This window comes from Anser anser (genome assembly GCF_964211835.1).
Source record: "Anser anser genome assembly, chromosome: Z".
NCBI lineage: Eukaryota > Metazoa > Chordata > Aves > Anseriformes > Anatidae > Anser > Anser anser.
In genome coordinates, this window is record NC_139723.1 from 16,297,853 (window position 1) to 16,304,674 (window position 6,822).

Here is a 6,822-nt window from a genome sequence, read left to right on the forward strand (position 1 = left end):
GTCCTCTCTTCCTTATGTAATTATAATAACTACATGAGTAATTTCTTCCTGATCAGGGAAAACTCTCATCTAGACACAATAGGGTGCTCACAATGTGTATTACAGTGACTTGGACCAGAAATGAACACTGAATCCTTTTCAAGAAAGGAAGCTTTAATATCAATGAGCCATAAGTCAAGAACTGAAGCAAAGATATATGAAATAGCTTTCCCCCAGTTGACTCAAGTAGGCATGACACAATAAGGAGCCACATCCATCTCCTTCAAGTACAAAACTAACAGCCTAACTTTTGACTCCCCAAGTTTTCCCTTTGTCTGAGGCACCTGCCAGGAAATTGCTGGCTACTGCCAGTTGTTCTGCTGTTCTCTGCAACCCTGACATCTGCGTCAAAAACTTAATTAAGGCCAGCTCAATTCACAGAGACCACATAAATGGCCAATGGCTGCCAATAGTTCTCTGCCAGTACCAAAGAGGGATAGATTTGAAACAATGTTGGACAATGGCAAGTCCCTATATTAGGTTAGTAGTTTCCTTAATTGGCTATTACTTTCACCAAAGTATCACAATTTTCAACACTGCTGCACATCTATCCCTGACTGCATTACTCCTTCATGTAAACATACCTAGAAACTTATTTTGTCCAGTATTCAAAAGCACTAAAACACTTTGAAAGACCATAGATAGGAACATTTCTAATTAGCAGCATGCTTTGCATACACTCATATATTTAAATAAGGTGCAGCAAATTGTAGATGGATTAAAGCTCAGGATAATTTTTCCCACTTTGTATTCATTTGGTACAGTAGCTATTCTGGTTTAATTATCCTTTCTGGTGTTCTTAATTTGAATCTGACAGGGCTGTGAATTTTTGCCTCTGTGAGTGCATGAATTTTGTCTATGATAATCCTTTGTTTTGTTCCTAAAACTGGGAGGTTGAATTAATATTTATTAGAAAGTAACTGTAACAAATGGCACAAAGTATTTTGGGATGATTATTTAATGCACAGTTTCATATATGCTAGAAGTTGTAGCCAATAGCTGGTCCTTTGTTTTCAATTTCCAGAGACTTTGGAATAAAAAAGCAAAGTTCCACAAAAGTAGTAACATTCACTTTGCCTATTGCAAGATCTTAATTAGAATGTGCAATCCAGTCAGCATGGGGCCTGTTGAAAGACATACAACAACAGTAAACTTTGAGGGAAGCTCAGAAGGGACTGTGCTGTTATCTGTCAGGGTAAAAAGAGCAAATGTACCATAATGTCTGGGTTTTGTTATTATTACTAATGTTATTCATATTGGTTCTTATGATAAATATACCATCTTTTCAAAGGCAGTGAATTTTCTTGGAACTTCATGCGTTATATGAATTAAGATTCAGCAGGGGATTCCTAGCTTAGATAAAAAGGAGTGGGGGAAAAAAAAAGGCAAAAAAAAAAAAGCAAAGTGGCTTTATTCTGTAGTAACACACACGCACATGAAAATCAGTTTCATGACTTGTTTTTATTTTCCTAAAAAACACTTGCCAGGCATCATAACAGAAAGAAAATAAAAACAGTAGCAGCCCAAGGCTTTTCTTTCAAGACAGAAAGCCAGAACTCAAAACAGCTGCAGTTTATAGCCCTTTTTTCTTTATTATTTTATAAGAAACTGATGCTTGAATTAACATTTTTAGTGTTTAGCTGAAAAACACAGCCGTGCACAGTGATCAGAGCCAAGAAAGCTTTGACTGGGCACAAGCATCCTTGGTGTTATTTTGGTGCATATCAGGGAGAAATGAGCTAGGAATGCCATCTGCTGGAGGAAGGGTTTGCCAGGCCAAGGAGCAATGCCTCACAGCAGCATTGGTCTGGGTCCCAAACATCCCAGGCAGCAAGATCTTACCTGTCCTAACAATTTTTCCCATGACTTACCAGAAGGCAATAGTGGGACCGTGCTCATTTTGAGGGTAGAGGTTCATTCCCCTTCATGATCCTGCTTTGTCTTTGAGTCCAGTACTGCCCAATAAAGGTACAACATCTCTGCTGCCATATGATGGGAATGGAACTGGAGTAACAGAAGGGAAAAGAAAAATATACGGAAGTTAAATATATTTCATTGATTGTGGTTAGGAGACAAAGACAAGAACAGCTCCTCACTTCATGACAGCAACTTTCTGGTGATGTAGGTCAGCTATCACACCCACGCATTTAACCCTGCCAACCAGACTGTCTGGATTTACTCAATTACAGTTTGTCCAGGATGTGATGGGTTGTGAAGGTTGCCAGTAAAGCCTAATCTGGTAAAGGCCACACTAAGACTTGTTTTCTTTAGAAGCTGAACCACAGTGGCTGGAAATTTCCAAGAGTTATGAACTAGTTTGATCTACTCAGCTAAGGTCCTTCTAACTCAGCACAGAAATCATGCTTTTACAGAGAAAGAAATTCAAACAATCATGGCTAGGACAAACAGCCTTGTACAGTATTGACACAAGGCAGCAGGTGTAAGCTACACAAGCTGTTTAATTGATTTCAGCTATCTAGTTAGCACTCTATGACAAATCCCACCCTAGCGATCTTTCTCCCTTTCAAATCAACTGGACAGTCTGGGAGCCAACTGTAAGACAAAAAATATCGTTTGATTACTGTAAGAGCCGCTGTGAATCAATTGTTAGCGACTAAATGTCTTGGTTAATTTCACCCTTGGAAAGGTGCTTTGCTGCCTCAGAGGATGAGGATAAGGGTCTCATGAGCCAATGCCCCATGAGGTAGTTGCATTAGTGGGAATTTCAGGTTGCTGTTGATCCTAACCACCATAGTCCTAGGCCAGTAGATCTGGGGATTGATCCATTCTGTAGCAATAAATCCATACTCATTCGGTGAGGTGAAAGAGAGATGGAATCCAAGCACTCTGCTGCGTTAAGAAAGATTCAGGCCTAAAGCCCATCCCTGAACTTGGCAGACCTGAAGCTTGATAATTATTCTCTTACCACTGCATGGGAGCTTACCCTCACTTCGTGCTTGCCTGTATTTCACCTCTCCCCTCCCAAGCCCTCCAAGTTCCTCCCCAAAACTCCAGTCTTGATTATTTAAGTCTTCCCTAAGAACTAAGGACCAAAGCAACATTATTCAGATAAAAAGTTGCTGAAATATTCCTCTTTACCTGTTTGTAGCTAAAGACAAGATGCTAACTATCACAGAACAGTGAAGCTTCAGCAATTCCAGCATAGGTCCAGTAGCTCCTGTGCAGAGCTTTCAACACAACATCAAAGGACTCTGGAGGTCTGAGCACAAAATGAGAGAAGAGAGGAAGGACTGATCTGTACCGTTCAGCCATTTTCTTCAGAGCAGCAGAGGGGCCAAACCTCCTCCCAATGCACTGTGGTGATTACCTGCTCAGGAGGGGTTCCCAAGAGCTGTTTAGATACCACTGAAGCCTCCAAGTACAGGTGAAATTTAGCCTCTGTTAAATTAAATGTGGAAAAATAGTGGGCTACAACAGCTCTACCGATCAAGAAAAAAAGAAAGAAACACACACAAATGTACCAAAACAAAAAACAACAAGCTCTAATGGATTAAGAAAATGGATGAAAAATTAGAGAAAAGAAGTGACTATCTGTTCTGGGAATATGGAGCAGTATATTAATCTTACCTTTACTAAGCACAGACAACTTGTTCAGCCTACAAACTAGCCTCAGGTTTGGTCTGATGATTGATGCAGCTCTGCTGCTAGCCCAATCAACCATCCAACACCTGCCCCTCAGCTCCCACTTGGGGTAGACTGAGCTTTTTCTCCAGATATTGTTATTTGGCAAGGCTGTCTGCCTGTGTTTATGTTCCCAAAGATAAAGGTAGGACTGTTGAAGTTACTGGGGGGGTTGTGTCTTTTTTTTTTTTTTTTTTGGCAGGGAGTGTTGGACATTCATATTTAGTGGGGGAGTAGGGGGAGGAACAAAACTTATGCTCTTTTACATATTTAAGACAGCTACAGAGGAGCTGCCTAATGCTGGTAGCAGATCACAGCTAGGTTATGCAGAGGTTAAAGTATTTCACTGGTTGTAGGTAGACTGTCCAAGCTCTGAGTTTTGTGGCATATGTATTTTAGCTAAGAAAATCTATGAAGAAGCTACAGTAACAAATCCAGTACTTGAAGGCATGGTTTACTGTCTTCTGAACAAGCATTTAGGATAAAGGACAAAAATGTTATCTACTTCTGCTGCATTGAAGAAAAAAATATTTTGTATATGATTTTGTAATTACAGGGAAATACAAAGCAAATCTGTACACAATTTGCAAGTGATCTCCATCCTGGTAGAAGCAAATAACTGAGAGGTCTCAAATAATAACTAGCTCCTTATGGTACCAATACTTGCATTATGAATTTGAAAAATTATAGAAGGGACTGAAATCACACTATGCACATAATGCTGTTCATTAAGAGTAGTTCTTGTTATGCAGAGTCCACACTTTTATTACGTCTGTCTGTACAGCTGAGTGAAAAACAGACACATTGTTGAAGAATGTCAAGTGTTTTTCTTAGAAATATTTCAAAATGTGAGCATTTTTTTTTAGTCTTCTTCAAAAAATCTGATTTTTTTTGATGCAGAGATAGGGAAAAGACATCCAAAATTTTACAGAGCTTTATTATAACATTTCTGATTGGATTCATGATGACTTTATACTGTACATATAATCTAGTCGTGAATGTTCTCCATTAGCCACTGGTTATTAGCTGATCTAAAGACAGCAAATGAAGTTAGTAAGTCTCTAATTAACCACCGTGACACTTTGAATTAGTACATACATATTAGCACCTAACATACACATATATTCGCTTTTCACTCTTTGTACCAACTGCCTATTTTATTATTAGCTCTCTAATGCACTGTGGATCTCAATTTAGTTCTTTCTGCTACATTCCCCACAAGAGATGTGCATAAACACAAAGTTTAAATTCTTGTTTCTCCATTTAGTCATCTACCAGTGAGATATTTCTGATAGCCTGCCATGAACTTTGTCAGAGAATTGGCACAACATTTGTCTGTAAAACTTTGCAATGAGATATGGTTGAGTTACATGAAGTTTTTTATAATGACTGTAAGAATCTAAGGTGTCTAAAAACTGTTTCTCTCTTTCTGTGATTAGCTGGCCTGTAAGACCAAATTCAACTACATAATTGTAAAACTGGACTAACTCTGGACAACTGGACCAAATTTTAAATGAATTTTCCTAGCAAGGCTTGTTCCTCTTATTTTGGGATTTCAGGTACAAGGTGCTACCAAACAGATGGCAAATCTAAACCTGCACTGAATAATGAGTTGAAGTCAAAAGTTAAAGGCTGCATATGAAAAGGAGAGGAAAAAAAACACTCAGGATGAAAAAGAGACATGATAAAAACCTCATGTTGACACGGCAAGTTGACAGTTTCATCTTTCAGACCATAAACATGTTTACCTGTGCTGCTTGTCATTTTGATCTCTTTGAACCAAAACATCTCCGAGTTATCAGCCAATACAATATACCTCACAGCTCCTCTCTTTTCCTGGCCTTTACGGATTTAATGGGGTTGTGCAAAATCCAAGTACCAAAGGTAAAGCAGCATGTAAGTATGAGTTCACATGTTCTTAGCTGAGACTGCCAAGCTATTGATAGGTCAGTCTTCTGACCAAGATTACTTTACAAAGGTGTGTTTTATCTAACTATATATAAAACATAAAAAGAACCCATAAGGCAAAAGCTACCATTCAATTTATCATTGTATATATATTTATTTTTTAATTTCAATGAAAGTAATATTAAATATTATTAGATTTCCAATGCATCAGGTTGGGTGTCCTAACACTATAATCCCATGAACATGTGGTAGGAAGGAAATTATGGGAAGCCAGCCTATATCAAGCACAGCTCTACTTCTTATCCATGTAATTCCCCTAAACTTCTCTTCCTCATCATTGTGTCACACTCCATTCTCTTTCTAAACCACAATTTATAATTCATTGAGATAATTTTCATTTGTTAAAAACAAAGCAAAATAAACCTTTTTTAGAAGCAGGAGAAAAAAAAAAAAAGACTGAAACATTTAATACAGGTCATACAAGTTTTGTATTTGTGGAATAATTTCAACTCAGAGTGAGCATATCTGAGACTGTAAGGATCATAAGGAAACATGTAAAGGCAGAGCAGGTCACATTCTGGCTAAAACAAACAAGGAAAGCCAGGTGAAGTCAGCACAGCTACTTCAATACCCACCAGCTTAGTTTCTCTCTCCAACCACTACTTTGAAAGTCCTTAGGGCAATCATCATTATAGCAGGTGATACAAGAGTCCCCAGAATAATAAAGCATCTGATCTTGAAAGAAATACTGCAAAATGTTGCCTGAGGAACAAGAAGTGGCTGGGGTTTGGTTTGTGTGTTGCCTTGCATGACAGCTAACTTTCATTCCCAAATGCATCATTAACTGAAGTTCGCTTGTGGCAGAAAAAAAAAAAAACATCTTCATTTTAAGAGCAGTACAACTCTCTTTATACGTGAGACGAAGGCTTGGTCTTCCTTTGCCAAGCATTAGGTTGTGCTTGTTCCTGACCAAGGTAGGCAGACAGGTACCATAGTGAATCTGGCACTCATCAGAAGATGTGTATCCCTGTGAGATACATCTGATCCACAGAGTAACACAAGTTTGGCTCCCAGGGGCTGCTGAAAGATGACATCCTTTCCAACATACCATTAGCCAAGGCTTCACATTCTACCACTGGATCAGAGACTTCAGGCATAACTGATGCCAACTGATTAAGATGTTTATTGATTAATGAGCGCACCATGAGGAAATTGGTAGAGGAGCAAAAGAAT

The 6,822-nt window shown here is 38.6% G+C and overlaps 1 long non-coding RNA gene across 2 annotated transcripts; it reads right to left on the reverse strand.

Annotated features, from left to right (window-relative positions):
• Window positions 1-360: 360 nt before the first annotated feature.
• On the reverse strand, window positions 361-3,839 carry LOC310890267. Of its 2 annotated transcripts, XR_014577146.1 has the most exons (5): window positions 3,628-3,839; window positions 3,368-3,438; window positions 3,139-3,259; window positions 1,911-2,043; window positions 361-1,163 (listed from the first exon to the last, which is right to left on the reverse strand). It is a non-coding gene; the product is annotated as an uncharacterized lncRNA (long non-coding RNA). The 2 variants fall into 2 exon arrangements; XR_014577147.1 differs by having other exon boundaries at window positions 3,368-3,839.
• Window positions 3,840-6,822: the final 2,983 nt, after the last annotated feature.